This window comes from Lepidochelys kempii, chromosome 7 (genome assembly GCF_965140285.1).
Source record: "Lepidochelys kempii isolate rLepKem1 chromosome 7, rLepKem1.hap1, whole genome shotgun sequence".
Lineage (NCBI taxonomy): Eukaryota > Metazoa > Chordata > Testudines > Cheloniidae > Lepidochelys > Lepidochelys kempii.
This window is the reverse complement of record NC_136386.1, coordinates 51,014,204-51,031,110: the sequence shown is the minus strand read 5'-3', so window position 1 is coordinate 51,031,110 and position 16,907 is coordinate 51,014,204.

The following is a 16,907-nucleotide window of genomic DNA, read 5'->3' as shown; positions in this document are numbered from 1 at the left end:
GAAGTGTTCTCCGACTGGTTTTTGAACGTTATAATTCTTGACGTCTGATTTGTGTCCATTTATTCTTTTACGTAGAGACTGTCCAGTTTGGCCAATGTACATGGCAGAGAGGCATTGCTGGCACATGATGGCAAATATCACATTGGTAGATGTGCAGGTGAACGAGGCTCTGATAGTGTGGCTGATGTGATTAGGCCCTATGATGGTGTCCCCTGAATAGATATGTGGACACAGTTGGCAACGGGCTTTGTTGCAAGGATAGGCATTAGGTTATTATTATATCAAAAGGGGGCAGGAGGCCCATCACCACACTCTCAGCCGAGCAGGCTGAGGAGTGGCGTTTAAAATTCCCCACTGTATGGACTCATAAGAAAACAGACTGCGGTAAAATTAGCACCTGCATTAAAATTGTTGGCGAGCTAGTATCTCCTCAGAAACAATACCTCTACCCAAAGAAGGCAGACGCCCAACTGGTGCAAATTATTCAGCCAGCCCCTACGGATGTGCACTATTTACGAGTTTTGTTGGGCGGATTTAGTTTCCTGCAGCCACATATCTATAAGGATGCTGAAATCACCCTTCCTTTATGGAAGTTGTTAAAAAAAAAAAAAGACTCAATGGGCATGAGGACCGGAACAGGATTCCGCCCTGAGCACCTGAAAACAAAAAGCAGCAGCAGTCCCAGCTTTATGCTTTCCCGATGAGTCAAGGCCATTTCATCTGCTTGGCTCCTACTTATACAGCCCAAAATGTCATTACCCTTCTTGGCAACAAGGGCACGCTGTTGACTCATATCCAGCTTCTCGTCCACTGTAACCAGTAGGTCCTTTTCTGCAGAGCTGCTGCCTAGCCACTTGGTCCCTAGTCTGTAGCAGTGCATGGGATTCTTCCGTCCTAAGTGCAGGACTCTGCACTTGTCCTTGTTGAACCTCATCAGATTTCTTTTGGCCCAATCCTCTAATTTGTCTAGGTCTCTCTGTATCCTATCCCTACCCTCCAGCGTATCTACCTCTCCTCCCAGTTTAGTGTCATCTGCAAACTTGCTGAGGGCGCAATCCACGCCATCCTCCAGATCATTAATGAAGATATTGAACAAAATCGGCCCCAGAACCGACCCTTGGGGCACTCCACTTGATACTGGCTGCCAACTAGACATGGAGCCATTGATCACTACCAGTTGAGCCCGATGATCTAGCCAGCTTTCTATCCACCTTATAGTCCATTCATCCAGCCCATACTTCTTTAACTTGCTGGCAAGAATACTGAGGGAGAGTATCAAAAGCTTTGCTAAAGTCTAGGAATAACACATCGACTGCTTTCCCCTCATCCACAGAGCCAGTTATCTTGTCATAGAAGACAATTAGGTTAGTCAGGCATGATTTGCCCTTGGTGAATCCATACTGGCTGTTTCTGATCACTTTCCTCTCCTCTAAATGCTTCAGAATTGATTCCTTGAGGACCTGCTCCATGATTTTTCCAGGGACTGAGGTGAGGCTGACTGGCCTGTAGTTCCCTGGATCCTTCTTCTTCCCTTTTTTAAAGATGGGCACTATATTAGCCTTTTTCTAGTTATCTGGGACCTCCCCCGATCACCATGAGTTTTCAATGATAATGGCCAATGGCTCTGCAATCACATCAGCCAACTCCTTTAGCACCCTCGGATGCAGTGCATCTGGCCCCATGGACTTGTGCTCGTCCAGCTTTTCTAAATAGTCCTGAACCACTTCTTTCTTCACAGAGGGCTGGTCACCTCCTCCCCATACTGTGCTGCCCAGTGCAGCAGTCTGGGAACTGACCTTATTAGTGAAGACAGAGGAGAAAAAAAAGCATTGAGTACATTAGCTTTTTCCACATCCTCTGTCAATAGGTTTCCTTCCCCATTTAGTAAGGGGCACAGTTTCCCTGACCTTCTTCTTGTTGCTAACATACCTGTAGAAACCTTTCTTGTTACTCTTAACATCCCTAGCTAGCTGCCACTCCAATTGTGATTTGGCTTTCCTGATTTCACTCCTGCATGCCTGAGCAGTATTTTTATACGCCTCCCTGGTCATTTGTCCAAGCTTCCACTTCTTGTAAGCTTCCTTTTTGTGTTTAAGATCAGCAAGAATTTCACTGTTAAGCCAAGGTGGTCGCCTGCCATATTTACTATTCTTTCTACACATCGGGATGATTTGTTCCTGCAACCTCAATAAGGATACCTTAAAATACAGCCAGCTCTCCTGGACTCCTTTCCCCCTCATGTTATTCTCCCAGAAAATCCTGCCCATCAGTTCCCTGAGGGAGTCAAAGTCTGCTTTTCTGAAGTCCGGGGCCGTATTCTGCTGCTCTCCTTTCTTCCTTTTGTCAAGATCTTGAACTTGACCATCTCATGATCACTGCCTCCCAGGTTCCCATGCACTTTTGCTTCCCCTACTAATTCTTCCCTGTTTGTGAGCAAGTCGAGAAGAGCTCCGCCCCTAGTTGGTTCCTCCAGCACTTGCACCAGGAAATTGTCCCCATGCTCTGGGAATCAAGCAAAAGTTTTACATCTTATACCGACCCCAATCCTCAGGTGAAGTAGAGAGGATGAATCACACCATTAAGGAAGTGCTGCGAAAAGTGGTAGACCATACTGGCAAGAACTGGCCTGAAAAGCTACCCTTAATTTTATTTGCAATCTGCAGCAGTGATAGACTGAAAACAAAGATCCAGCCATACCAAATTCTTTTCGGGCAGCCATTGCAATTGATAATTGATCTTGAATCCATAACTAAGAATTCTGAAGAACACCCTACAGCAACACAACATGCTTATTTTCTGTGGCTCAAACAATTACAAGAAGACAAGACAACGCTACAGTATGGAGTAAACCAAGCCATTGAACAAATTGTGAAAATGCATCAGCAAAAAGCCACCGAATCGATGCTATGGGAAACTGGTGACCAAGGAATGTATGTAAAATTAGGGAAAAGATATCATGCTCTAGATTCTAAATGGATAGGCCCTTATCCATAGTTGACCGACTCAGCCCACTGGTGTATCACATTGAAAAGGACAGGAAATGTAATGGGTCCATGTTTCACAGATAAAACTGTTTTTCTAAACTGTTTGTGCTTAATTATTTCAGCTGGAATACGTTATACTCACCACTCAAGGACTGTGGACACTGTGCAAATCTTTACCCTGAAGAGCACCCATTAACACCAAATTGTTTGATATCTCACTGAGCAAGCATTTTTTATACAGGGGAACACCTCTAGAAATCTGTCAAGTGGGAGAACAAAGATGAAAGTACACAACGTTAATACTTTTGGGACTGCTTATGGGAATGTGTGGTCTAAGGATATCAGACACACTTTGGGGAATACAATGGTTCAATTTTTCCAACTGGAATAAAGTCCAAAAGGTACCAGTGCTTAACAATACTCTGTATGGGCCCTTCTCTACAGTTCCTTTACAAGCTTGGGTAAACCTTACCACCGGCTATCATATGTGTGTGACCATCCACGGTAACCACCCTACTGGTACAATGGTAGATTCTAACCCCTCTTGTAAACCCAGTAAACCTGGTTACCACACTTTTCCACCCTTTACTCCAGGGCCATTGGAAATTCGTACAATAACAGTATGGATGAACAGGACAATTTTTGTAGGCAATGCAATAGTGTTACTCTTAAATGGCCCTCCAATTAAAGAAATTCCTTACCCACATCTGCTTAAAAGACAACCACCCGTTAAGGCAGCCTGCAGGCCATCTGTGGCCCAAGAACCTCCCCATTGCAGCCCGCGAAGGAGAGATGCATGCAGCCACGCTGCAGGCAATGTCTGTTGCAGGTGCCACCCCCTACAGATCCCATCGGCTGGGGAATCACTAGTCGCCGGCAGAGTCAGCCATGGAGGCAGCATCACATTTTTCCACAATGAATATAAACAAGCCTGAATCCCGAACGCAACTATCTGATGCACACCTTGCTGCAATCCTGAAGGTTTCAACTGCTCAGTCACTGAGGCCAAACATCAACAAACTGACAGAACTGAAGCGTTGTCAGGTGTCTGGCTGTCATAAATATAAAGGGAAGGGTAAACCCCTTTAAAATCCCTCCTAGCCAGAGAAAAAATCCTCTCACCTATAAAGGGTTAAGAAGCTAAAGGTAACCTCGCTGGCACCTGACCAAAATGACCAATGAGGAGACAAAATACTTTCAAAAGCTGGGAGGAGGGAGAAAAACAAAGGGTCTGTGTCTGTCGGTATGCTGCTTTTGTCGGGGACAGAACAGGAATGGAGTCTTAGAACTTTTAGTAAGTAATCTAGCTAGGTATGTGTTAGGTTATGATTTCTTTAAATGGCTGAGAAAAGAGCTGTGCTGAATAGAATGACTATTCCTGTCTGTGTACCTTTTTTGTAACTTAAGGTTTTGCCTAGAGGGATTCTCTACGTTTTGAATCTAATTACCCTGTAAGGTATCTACCATCCTGATTTTACAGAGGTGATTCCTTTACTTCTATTAAAGGTCTTCTTGTAAGAAAACTGAATGCTTTTTCATTGTTCTCAGATCCAAGGGTTTGGGTCTGTGGTAACCTATGCAAATTGGTGAGGATTTTTACCAAACCTTCCCCAGGAAGTGGGATGCAAGGGTTGGGAGGATTTTGGGGGGAAAGACGTGTCCAAACTATGTTTCCCAGGAAACCCAGATAAAGTTTGATGGTGGCAGTGGAATCCAAGGGCAAAGGGTAAAATTAATTTGTACCTTGGGGAAGTTTTAACCTAAGCTGGTAAAAGTAAGCTGTCATAAATATAAAGGGAAGGGTAAACCCCTTTAAAATCCCTCCTGGCCAGAGGAAAACGCCTCTCACCTGTAAAGGGTTAAGAAGCTAAAGGTAACCTCGCTGGCACCTGACCAAAATGACCAATGAGGAGACAAGATACTTTCAAAAGCTGGGAGGAGGGAGAGAAACAAAGGGTCTCTGTCTGTCTATATGCTGTTTTTGCCGGGGATAGACCAGGAATGGAGTCTTAGAACTTTTAGTAAGTAATCTAGCTAGGTATGTGTTAGATTATGATTTCTTTAAATGGCTGAGAAAAGAATTGTGCTGAATAGAATAACTATTTCTATCTGTGTATCTTTTTTGTAACTTAAGGTTTTGCCTAGAGGGATTGTCTATGTTTTGAATCTAATTACCCTGTAAGGTATCTACCATCCTGATTTTACAGAGGGGATTTCTTTACTTCTATTTACTCCTATTTCTATTAAAAGTCTTCTTGTAAGAAAACTGAATGCTTTTTCATTGTTCTCAGATCCAAGGGTTTGGGTCTGTGGGCACCTATGCAAATTGGTGAGGCTTTTTATCCAACATTTCCCAGGAAAGGGGGGGGGTGCAAGTGTTGTGAGGATTGTTCATTGTTCTTAAGATCCAAGGGTCTGGGTCTGTAGTCACCTAGGCAAATTGGTGAGGCTTTTTACCAAACCTTGTCCAGGAAGTGGGGTGCAAGGTTTTGGGAAGTATTTTGGGGGGAAAGACGTTTCCAAACAGCTCTTCCCCAGTAACCAGTATTTGTTTGGTGGTGGTAGCGGCCAATCCAAGGACAAAGGGTGGAATATTTTGTACCTTGGGGAAGTTTTTGACCTAAGCTGGTAAAGATAAGCTTAGGAGGTTTTCATGCAGGTCCCCACATCTGTACCCTAGAGTTCAGAGTGGGGAAGGAACCTTGACACTGGCAAACACTAAAAACTCTCTGGCAGGCAAAGTTGTATGACAGTTTTATTATTTCTAAGAAATTTGAAATAAAAAATACAATATAAACATTTTCTTTTCTGAACACCATCTTCAGTGACATTATTGGCCCGCTGGGAGGATTTGAGGACTGGCACTGGCCCTAAGGTAAAGTGAGTTTGAGACCCCTGCATTAAGGGATATGTGGCGCCAATTATAACAGCCTTACACATTACACTTAATTGGACTAAAAATAATCTAACCATCACATGGCCTGAATGTGCACAATACAGCACTCCCTATTCAATACCTGGTATGAATCCCTGCAACAAAGATACTCCCATCCTCGTAAACGGTGGGATCTAGCCAGCACCATATTGGGAGGCATCAGAGTAGGGACAGGGATATTAAATTCTGTGGATCTGGAAGCATTAAAGGCTAAGGCCAGTGTGGTGGAAGCTCTGCACCGTACAATTGTGCAAGGACAGGAACACCAAATTTCTGAATTGGTACAAACGGGAGTGGACACACTGTATTTACAATGGCATACCTGGAACCATGTGAATCATACATTTTGGGTACAATATGTTACCATGCGGGACATAGCCAATAAAACAGCTAAGGTTTTGCGGTGCTCAGAGCAGCAACTGTTGGCCATTTTTAACAGAAAGAAATGGATTGAATACAAGCCAAAGATATGGCAGTCCTAACTCCCCTTTTAACTGAACATAAGGATAATCTTTTTCTCCCTTATGTCCCATGATTGTTCAAACCTATGGAATCATATGTACAGGCAACCTCCCTAATGGGGTGTGTTACAATATAGGTAATACGAGCCCAGCTACACAGATACCAAAGCACTGTGTGGGCCTTCCTAGCACTTCCAACACCTCAAGGCAGACATATTTGGGTTCCATGACTGGCTGGGTCATATTTAAACGAGAAAGAGGAAATTATAGACCACTGAGGATGTGAGGAATGGACTGCCCAGCAGTGGATGTACCCCACACTACAAATATTAGAGGAACCCTGTTCGCTACAAAACAAAGCAGGGATGAATTAGATAACAGCACCACCAACATGTATTATGATGGGAAAAGTTGTGTCTGTGTCACTGGATTAGAGAAAATTGTGTGGCAAGAAAGGTATACTGTCAAACCTCCTGTGCGGCCATGTATGTGTAATGTGACTATGTTACAAACCTCTACTTAATGTATTACTTTCCAATCCATAAGGATAAAAGTTTTAGCCCAATGGACGCAAGTAATGCTGTACATTTCACTTTTTCCTTGGGAGTCAATTGGACGGTTTTGTACAAGTGGCTGCTAGAGAACAAACAAATTAGCCATTTGACTGCGGTCACACGAGAGCAGATAGAGACCCACAGTCTGGCCATTTTACATCAGGGGTCAGAAATTTTAAAATATCCTCACAAGCTGAACAAATGATAGTGTACCATTGGTATATTTTTAAAGGATGGTCACCTCCATGGACATCAGTCCTTAACATCATGTTTCACCCTATAATTGTCTTCTTTGTTAATCGGAATATTGTTCATCATAATGTGTTGGTTGTGCTGTTGGATGAGAAGAATGTATTTTAAGTTGAAACCGCAAGCACAAATTGTTTCCCAATATATTGCTTTAAAACAATTACATAAGGTTAAAAATGTGACCCATTCAGTGTTGTTATTGAAGGGTCAAAAGGGGGACAATGTTAGCCAAAGCATACCCAGTAACAAAGCATACCCACTACCAATCCCTGGCAAAATTGCCTTGATCTATTAAGCTGTTTTGGATTTATTAAGTTATAGTAAAATGAGGTGGATTTGTTTCAAAATTGTGATGTTCTGCTTCTGAGAAAATTGTTTTACAGCCCCTGTGCTATTCCTTTTTGTTGCTTAGTAAAAGAATGTATAGCTGTGAAATTGTTCAACAGTCCCTGTGCTGTTTCCTCTAATTCAGGGGTGGCCAACCTGTGGCTTTGAAGCCACATGCAGCTCTTCAAAAGTTAATATGTGGCTCCTTGTATAGGTGCCGACTCCAGGGCTGGAGCTACAGGCGCCAACTTTCCAATGTGTTGGGGGCTGCTCACTCCTCAACCCCTGACTCTGCCACAGGCCCAGCCCCCACTCCACCCCTTCCCGCCCCCTCCCCTGAGCCTGCCTTGACCTCGCTCCTCCCCCCTCCCCCCCCCAGCCTCCTGCAGCCACGAAACAGCTGATCGGGAGGTGCGGGGAGGGAAGGGGAGACACTGATTGGCAGGGCTGCTGGTGGGTGGGAAGCGCTGGGAGCTGATGGGGGCTGCTGACGTATTACTGTGGCTCTTTGGCAATGTACATTGGTAAATTCTGGCTCCTTCTCAAGCTCAGGTTGGCCACCCCTGGTCATGAGGGTTGTTTTCTCTCCCTCCCTGTTCTGTGCTCCCTAAGCCTCCCCCACAGCATCTCCTGGGCTTCTCTGCTCCCTGGTGCTGGCCAGACGCCTCCATCTGCATCTCCCTGGGGCCTGCGGACTTCCTCTTCTCCCAGCACTGCATAAGCTCCCTGTTCTGGGCCCAGCAGCATGTCCCAGCCTCCTGATCAAACTGCTCTGTGGGTGTTTGGCAGAGCGTCCCCCCGGGAATTTCAAACAAATCCGGCTGCCAGTGGGATCTAGGGTGTCAATAGGCCTGCATTGGGTGAAGCTCAAGGGATGTGCTGGGCTCTGGGAACAGAGTTACTGCCCTGAATGCTGCACGAGAGCCCTCCAAGCTTGGGGCTGCCTGGGGCTCAGCGTGGGGCTGATGTGCTGCAGGCATGGGAGTTGTGGGACAGGGGAGGGACTGTGACATTCCCTGTTTGATTGCTATTGCCTGTGGGCACAGGTGGCATCCATCTGGCTGTGCTGTGGGAGGTGCTATCCAAAAGCCACAGGGGTACTTTGGCAGTGTTTGTCTGTTCTTCCTGTTCTGGGAGGGTGTAAGGGGTACAGGGCTGGGGCCCTGCCACTTTCCCTCCATGGAAATGGGGTTGCAGGAGCATGGTGAGGGGGGAGGAAGGACTGTTGGGTGGAGCCTTCCTGACTGTGGATTTTAACAAGGTTGCAGGGCTCAGAGCCTGGGATGGGGAGAGCTGTCTGCCAGCTCTTGGAAGCCTCAGCACCAATGGCAATCAAAGCATGCTTCCCCAGAACCCAGTCCAGACACCCACATTGCTCCTGATCCAGGACTGAGTGTGGGATCCCCAGATGTCTCCCACCCCCAATTGGTTCCTGATCCATAAACATGCACACTCCGTGAAGATGGGCAGCTTGTCACCCAGCCCCTCTGATGACCCTAGGGCGCTCCGAGATGCTCACTTCCACTCATGGAGCAAATAGCAGCCACACAGAAGAGATTTGAGCTCTTCGTCTCCTGGATCCCAGCCTGGCGTGCCATCCCCCGGGCCACTGGATCCTGGCCTGGAGCACCTTCCTCCACCACCAGGTACTGGGGGTTGTCTCTCTTTTCTGTACTGCTGCTGTTCTGGGCAAAACTCCAAGAAGCCCCATGCTCTGCTCCCGAGCACCCAGTCCCTTCGTAACGCTGGGGTGTGGGCTAGTTCGAGGGCTCACCGGGCTGCTCAAAAAAGCAGGGGATGGGGTGTGTCTTAGGAACCCCTGCAGCAACCGAGCCCCACTTTGTGCCATTAACTCTCCCCGGAGGTGCAGTGGACAGTGCTGGCACCAGACATGGGGTAATGGCATGACTGCCACTTTCCCTGGTATTCAGGGCAGTGCCCATCTCTCCCTTGTCAGCGAGCCAGGCCTGAGCAGTGGCAGGAGGTGAACAGCCTGGCCTCTCCCCATGTTCTTTCCAAGGGGGCTGGAGTAGCTGAGCACCTTCCAGCCTCCTCTGCATGTAACCTCGCGCCCACCCTGGGCACGGCTGGCCCCAGCATCCAGCTGGGAACCGAGGTCCAGAGAGACTTGCCCTGGGTCACGTAAGGAGTTCTTAGCAGAGCTGGGACATGAGCACTGCTCTCCTGAATGCCAGCCTAGTGCCCTCCCCTGGGTCAATCCTTCCTGACTATGTGTTTGCTTGGCTGCACGTGACTGGGCTGGGCTGAGTAGGACGTAGGTCTTGGGCTACAGCCAGCCATGCTGTTCCCTCCAACAGTCACTGTGCCCTTGGGGATCTGACCTTTGTTCTGCCCATCCCCACAGGGGCATGCATCGTGCATTTGCTAGATCTGCACCCAGCTGCTGTAATAAACAACCCCCAAAGTTGAGCTGTGCTAGTGGTTTCTCCAGGGTGGAGCCCGGCTGGCACATGCCATCCTTTCTGCCAGGCCTGGGCATCATCACTTCCCTATGGCCCAGCTTGGGGGCTGCCTGGGCCCAACCCAGCCTTCCCTCAGCTCTTAGAAGAGGGGAGCTGGGGCTGAAGGGCCAGTGTCCATAGAGGGGACAAGGCCAGGTTTCAGGAGAGCTGGGGTCGGGGGAGGGTGCACAAGGGCTCACCGAGCCCCAGGCTCATGGGGGTGAATGTGGGGAAGGCAGTGTTACCCACACAATCTACAGCACCCGACCTATACTCTACAGAGGGCTCAAGGCATCAACCAGTCAATTTACGCACTCCCACCCTTTTCCTTCCAAGGGCTCAGGGTGTAAGGCACCAATCCTTATGTGACCCAGAGTGCCAGGGCAGCCCTCACTGAAAATGTCAAGGGCAGGGCAGACTGCAAACTGGGGAGCAGATACTCCCAAAACTGATGGTTAACACTGAAGTTAAACTCTGCAACCAGTCACAAACTGTGATTCTGGTCCCCCACACTCGTTATTGAGAGCAAAAAAAAAAAAAGAAGAAGAAATCACACAGCCCCCTTTATTGCATTCCAGTTCTCTGGCCCCCAGTCAGCACCTAGGTCCAGTACAGTGAGAAGTTGTTTAAAAGGGCTGCTCTCATATACAAAATGTTCTGACCCCAAAGGGCCAATCATGTTACCAGGTCAATACTAGTTTGGAATTTACCCAAAATACCACGCTGCCAGCCATTCCATTGGTGTCTAAAACTAAAGATTATTATAAAGAAAAAAGAAAGAACAAGAAGAGAATTGTTAAATGGTGAAGCAGTCAAATATATACTTCAAAGTCCATATATCTGGTTCTTATCAGTATTGGAGAGTTGCTGGCTCGAAAGTCCCTCTGGAACACATGCACAGCTTGGATGGGTCGTTCAGAGTTTCCGTTTGTAGCAAAGTTCCTTCAGAGGAAAGAAGCAGGACTGAAGACAAAATGGAGAAGATGCAGCTGCCTTTTATAGTTTTTTGCCATGCGGCTTGTGCTTCCTTTGTTTCAAACACAAGCTGCCCAGCACATGACATGGAGAAGGCTTAGATTTCTGTCCATAGAGTTCAAGCCCCTACATGGCTTGCTGACTTATAAGGTGTAATTGTTTAGTAGATGGATGTATAGTTGTTCTTTGTATGAGTGAGGTATGCAAGGATGTGAGTAGATAAGAAGACACACCAGCTGAGCAGATGGGCCTAATCTCAAGAAGACGGAAGCGTGAAAATAAGACTCCAGTGTCATCCTGTCCTGATGGCTGAAGAGGTGCAAATTAATGACCCTGAAGTGCAAGGCATCCACCCCAAACTAAGAACAAAGTATAAGATAAGAAGCAGCTGTGTAAACACCTAGCACACAGTTTGTGACTGAGGATCCAAACATCACTGATGAAAGATGACTGTGAGAAGGGCAGATTTGTAATTAATGGATCCCAGCTGAAACAGCAAAATCCATAGACTGACGTGAAAGACGACTACTATAAAGGTGGGAGGCCAGGAGGCTTTGGGTCATTCTGCAACAATGGAGCATCAGACACGTCTGATGGAGGCCTAGCTCCCGCTACTCGTGTTCAGTGTAGCTGGCCACTAGGCTGACTCGAGCAACAATAAGGACTGGTAACTGTCACGGACACACAGCACTCATGTTCTCTCTCAGCTCTGTACAGTCCCTGGGAGGAACCCCCTTCAGTGCAACAGCTCTTCTCGGGGTTCCACTCTCTCTCAGGGGTTAAGCCGTAGGCCCCTCCACCTCCTGGAACCGCACCTCTCTGAGCCATCAGCATGCCTGTCTGTCACCATGGGCCCCCTCAGGAAGTCCACTTGCTTGAGACCCCTGGGGCCTCCACTCCCAGAGGGAATAATGCAACCCTGTTCTCTAGATCGGAGTGACTCTCAGCCAGCGTAAAACAGGAAGGTTTATTGAGGTCTGAACACAGCATAGGAAACTCTCAGGGCCTCAGGCCTGGCCTCCCTCAGCACAGTACATCTAGGTCTCTCAAGCCTCCAGGTGGGTTCTGGCTGTTCCCTCCTCCCAGCCCAGAAACCCCCTCCTTCCAGCTGGGCATCTGATATCACCAGCCCCCAAGTCTCGCTTCTCTCCTTTGTCTTCTGTCCCAGGTAAACAGGCTGTCTGGCCTCCTCTCCTCTCATCCGTCCTTTGTTTCCCCACTGCCTGGAACCGGCTAGTCAGGTCACTGGGGTCCTCTCTCCACAGCCCATTGTCCTCCCACTGGTCAGAACCGGCTGTGACTCCCGAGGTGGGCCACCCGGTCCCTGGGGTATCCATTCTCCAGGCCGGTCACCAGGTCTCCTGTCTCTGGCTCATTCTCCAGGCCATTCGCTGGCCCTCTGTAACAACAATCACCCTCTCCTACAACCTCGTTAAACCAGTAACACACAGGGAAACTGAGTCCCACGCCCTCTGCATGCAAACCATTGAAAACAAGAAAACACCCTGCTTCATCACAGTGACTATAAACACCATCTGCAGAATGTGTGTGTGTTTTTTTGAATATATGCATATACTTGCTGATTTTAATATCTGTTGACATTTTAAATAAATGTAGCGTATTGCCTGGTCCCCTGAAAAAGATTCTGTGCGTTTTTATAAGCATAACATCCTGCTTAAAGCAGGCCCAACACCAACTAAATCATCCAAGCCAGGGCTTTGTCAAGCTGGGCCTCAAAAACTTTCCACCACCTCCCTAGGTAACCCATTCCAGTGCTTCACCACCCTCCTAGTGAAATAGTGTTTCCTAATATCCAACCTAAACCTCCCCCACTGCAACTTGAGACCATTTCCCCTTGTTCTGTCATCTGCCACCACAGAGAACAGCCTAGCTCCATCCTCTTTGGAACCCCCCTTCAGGTAGTTGAAGGCTGCTGTCAAATCCCCCCCTCACTCTTCTCTTCTGCAGACTAAATTAGCCCAGTTCCCTCAGCCCCTCTGCATAAATCATGTGCCCCAGCCCCCTAATAAATTTCATTGCCCTCCGCTGGGCTCTGTTCAATTTGTCCACATCCTTTCTGTAGTGGGGGTTCCAAAACTGGACATAATACTCCAGATTTGGCTTCACCAGTGCCAAATAGAGGGGAATAATCACTTCCCTCAATCTGCTGGCAATGCTCCTACTAATGCAGCCCAGTATGCCGTTAGCCTTCTTGGCAACAAGGGCACACTGCTGACTCATATCCAGTTTCTTGTCCACTGTAATCTCCAGGTCCTTTTCTGCAGAAGTGCCGCTTAGCCAGTTGGTCCCCAGCCTGTAGCAGTGCAGGGGATTCTTCCATCCTTAGTGCAGGACTGTGCACTTGACCTTGTTGAACCTAATCAGATTTCTTTTGGCCCAATCCTCCAATTTGTCTAGGTCCTTCTGGACCCTATCCCTACCCTCTAGCATATCTACCTCTCCCCCCCCGTTTAGTGTCATCTGCAAACTTGATGAGGGTGCAATCCATCCCATCATCCAGATCATTAATGAAGATGTTGAACAAAACCAGCCCGAGGACAGACCCCTGGGGCACTCCATTTGATACCGGCTACCAACTAGACATTGAGCCATTGATCACTACCCGTTGAGCTCGAGGACTGAGGAGTACAAGTGTTAACAGACATCAGGAGGAAGGTCCTGTGGTGAGAATAAAGAAGGTGTTGGGAGGAGGCCATGGGGAAGTAGCCCAGGGAGTTGTAGCTGTCACACAGCTGTTCCAGAAGGCACTCTAGACAGCTGCAGTCCACAGGGCCCTGGGCTGGAACCCGGGGTAGAGGGTGGGCCCGGGTTCCCCCCAAACCTCCCAACTCTGGACCCAACACAGGAGGTTCTACCAGAGGGGAAGGTCTCTGAGCTGTTCCCGGACCCACATGGTGGATCAGCAGAAAATGCGGGGATTTTTCTTACTCTTTTTTGTCCCATGCTGGCCAGTGATGAGGTTATCTGAGTGAACAGCAGATTTGAGCCACAAAATTGGCCAAACTAAGGGCTACTGTGAATCTCTAAGGCAAGCAAAATCCGCCAATACGCGCAGGACCCACCAAGGCAGAGGAGGAACTTTGTCACAACTGGTGTAAGAGGTGGGAGTTCATGTGCACAGCACGGCGGAAGAAGGAGGGTGTTATTTAAAAAAAAAAAAGGGAGCGGGTTTATTTTTTTTCACCACAGTGGAGGAGGTACTGCGGGCATGGATACACTGCCATGTCCGTGGGCACTGCCATGTCCAGGCAGCCACCCAACAGGAGGCAGTGTGGCTGCAGCAGGAGACCAATCACTTGATGATCCAGGCCGCTCAAGACCGTACTATGTTGCAGGAACTGGTAAATCAAGTGAAGGCCCTTATGGAGATGAACCGTGGCCATGATGGGATGCAGATCATACGGGCCAGGAACTGCCTGCAGAAAATGATGGGAGAGGATGACAGAGAAGCATACCTCCTGGCCTTTGAGAGGACAGCCCTACGGGAGGCCTGGCCTCGAGATCAGTGTTCTGGCATCCTCGCCCCATTCTGGTGTGGGGAGGCCCAGAAAGCCTACTATGATCTGTCTGAAGAGGCTGTGTCAGACTACCCCCAGCTGAAAGCAGAGATCCTGACCAGATCTGGGGTAACGACAGCAGTGCGGGCTCAGTGGAATCATGAGTGGAGGTACCAGGAAAACAAAACCCTGCAGTCCCAATTGTATGACCTCATCCATCTCGCACTCAAGTGGTTGCAAAATGAGTCCTGGAGTCCGGAAGAGATACTAGAGGTTCTGGTCATTGACCTGTACATGAGAGAACTACCGCCAGACCTTCGTGCCTGGGTAAGCCAGAACAAACCCTCCACCTACGACGAGGTTGTCACACTGGTAGAGAGGTGAAGGACAGCAAGGGAGCTGACCCGACCAGTTAAGGAAGAAGCACCCCTGGTTAAACTAGCAGCACCAAGCCCTAGAGCTTGGGTGACTGGGCCACCAGGAGAACCCAGGTGGAAAAAGAGAGGGGCTGAAGGCCCAGCAGAAGCCACAAAGAGTCGGAGCATTGAGGGAGAAGAGGATCGTGATGTTAGACTGCCCAAACCAAGAGACCGGGGAATGCCTAGGGCCCCATACAGACATTACGCCTGAGGGGAGTGGGGACACATAGCTGCACAGTGGTGAGGAGCCTATGCAGTATAACCTGGGGAACTGGGCAGATCCATGCTCCCTAATCCACCTTGTGGGGGTCTCACTATCCCCACATATGTACACCAGACCAGTGAAACTAAATGGGGTAGAGACCACGGCACTGGTTGATTCGGGGAGTGCTATCATGCTTATCTCAGGGAAGCTCGTGAAGCATAGTCAGCTGCTGCAGGCTAAACGTACGGGGATAACATGCGTCCATGGGACAGTTAGTTACTACCCCACCATCCCAGTAAAAATTGAAATCCAGAGGAACATTACTGAGGTAGCAGCAGGTGTAGTCCCTAAACTCCCATACCCGGTGCTCATAGAGAGGGACTTCCCAGGGTTTGGCGACTTACTCCCAGTAGGAGGATTGGAAAAAGAGGGGAACCCTGAAGTTAGTGATGCATCCACAATAGACTGTCACCCCAAGTCTTCTCCGAAATATCGCCAGATTTGTTTTCTATTCCCAGGAGGGGTAGAAAGATGAAAAGGGACCTGCTTAACCTGGAACTAATGTATCTACCTTCGACCACTCTCTTGTAGCCATCTGGCCTGACCCCGTCACACCACCTTATAATACATTCATCCAATCCATACTTCTTTAACTTGCTGGCAAGAATACTGTGGGAGACCATATGAAAAGCTTTTCTAAAGTCAAGGTATATCACATACACCACTTTCCCCATATCCACAGAGCCAGTTATTTCATCATAAAAAGCAATCAGGTTGGTCAGGCAAGACTTGCCCTTGATGGATCCATGTTGACTGTTCCTGATCACCTTCCTTTCCTCCAAGTGCTTCAAAATGGATTCCTTGAGGATGATTTTTCCATGATTTTTCCAGGGACTGAGGTGAGGCTGTAGTTCTCCAGATCCTCCTTCTTCCCTTTTTTTAAAGATGGGCACTATATTTTTCTTTTTCCAATTGTCCAGGACCTCCCCCGATCCCCACAAGTTTTCAGAGATAATGGCCAGTGGCTCTTCAATCACATCAGCCAACTCCCTCACACCCTCATATGCATTAGATCCAGACCCAGGGACTTGTGCATGTCCAGCTTTTCTAAATAGTTCTTAAACTGTTATTTCACCATTGAGGGCTGCTCACCTCCTCCCCATACTGTGCTGTCCAGTGCAGCAGTCTGGGAGCTGACCTTGTCTGTGAAGACCGAGGCAAAAAAGCATTGAGTACTTCATCTTTTTCCACATCGTCTGTCACTAGGTTGTCTCTCTCATTCAATAAGGGTCCCACACTTTCCCTGACCTTCTTCTTGTTGCTAACATACCTGTAGAAACCCTTCTTGTTACCCTTCACATCCCTTGCTAGCTGCAATTCCAGTTGTGCTTTGGCCTTCCTGATTACACCCCGGCATGCTCGAGCAATATTTTTATACTGCTCCCTAGTCATGTGCCCTAGTTTCCACTTCTTGTAAGCTTCCTCTTTGTGTTTAAGCTCACCGTAGATTTTTCTGTTAAGCCAAGCTGGTTGCAGAAAGAATAGCAAATATGGCATGCACTTTGGGATGATTTGTTCCTGCGCCCTCAACAAGTCTTCTTTAAAATACAGGCAGCTCTCCTTGACTCCTTTCCCCCTCATATTAGCTTCCCAGGGGATCGTGCCCATCAGTTCCCTGAGGGAGTCAAAGTCTGCTTTTCTGAAGTCCAGGGTCCATATTTTGCTGCTCTCCTTTCTTCCTTTTGTCAGGATCCTGAACTCGACCATCTCATGGTCACTGCTGCCCAAGTTGCCACCCACTTCTACTTCCCCTACCAA